Genomic DNA, 1120 nt, shown 5'->3' on the forward strand with positions numbered 1-1120 from the left:
TTTTTTTTTGGAATAGCTTACAAATAGAATACTGAAATTCAGCCTTGTTCCTCAGATTCAGAGAAGTAACAGGAAAGTAAGCTGATAAACATCTTTCCTCCAACAGAGGCAAAGTAAGATAATTTTGTTTGCTTCAGAATATATGTTTTGTTCATAGTCAAGAAGTTAGAGAATAGTTTTCTTATTCACTATTTGAGTAGTCTTTGATTCCCTGATTTCATATTTAAACATGATGTAAACACATGACCACACTACAATAAATTAGTGCATTCTGCTGATATGATTACCTGCCTACCTTGTTCTTCGGTCCAGTAGAGACTTCCCATCTTTCCTAGTAGGAATGTAATATAGATTTAACAAATAGATCATTCCAGTTGTAGCTTACTGAGGACGTATAAGTCTTATGGTTGGAATATAAATCCAATTATGATAATTGGACCTCACTAACTTCTTATAACATAGTACACATCCAACATTAGCTTTACCCTTCTCCAAAATTCATTTTAATTTCCTGAATGAACAAACAACTAGTGTTATTTCTTTTAGTATAAGAGAGTTTTGTCTTATACAGCACTGTCATAGTAAACGCAAATGACTCCAATGGTGCTGAGGAAAACATCCTGCACTTTTGGTAGTATCTGATTAACAGTAATGCAAGAGGCTTTGCTGATCTGTACTTGGCAGAAAACTGTGGTGTGAGGGGCTGGGGCGATAGCTAAATAGAATAAGTGCTTGCGTGGCAAGCGCAAGGGCCTGAGTTCAATCACCAGTTGAAAAAAAAAAAGAAAGAAAGAAAGAAAAGAAAACAAAAGAGAAAGAAAAAATGAAAACTGTTGTGAGTCATACCTTAGATTGCTCTAAAATATCTATAGAATCTACAGAATTTCCTGAACTATCAATCTTATCTTTGATGAAGCACAGAGATAAAATGGCATTTTTATGAATTTTATTTGTGTATGCATATGAAGTGATAGTGTTTCATATAGTTTGGCCCAAAAATGACAGATAATGAGAAGAAAATATATCTCAAGTGTATAATTATTTTTTATGTTATGGAAAAAGTGTGAACTATTAGGGGCTACCCACTGCTAAAACCAACAGAAATGATAGGACCCTAAAT

The sequence above is a fragment of the Octodon degus genome, unplaced genomic scaffold, assembly GCF_000260255.1.
Source record: "Octodon degus isolate 3935 unplaced genomic scaffold, OctDeg1.0 scaffold00403, whole genome shotgun sequence".
In the NCBI taxonomy this organism is placed as follows: domain Eukaryota; kingdom Metazoa; phylum Chordata; class Mammalia; order Rodentia; family Octodontidae; genus Octodon; species Octodon degus.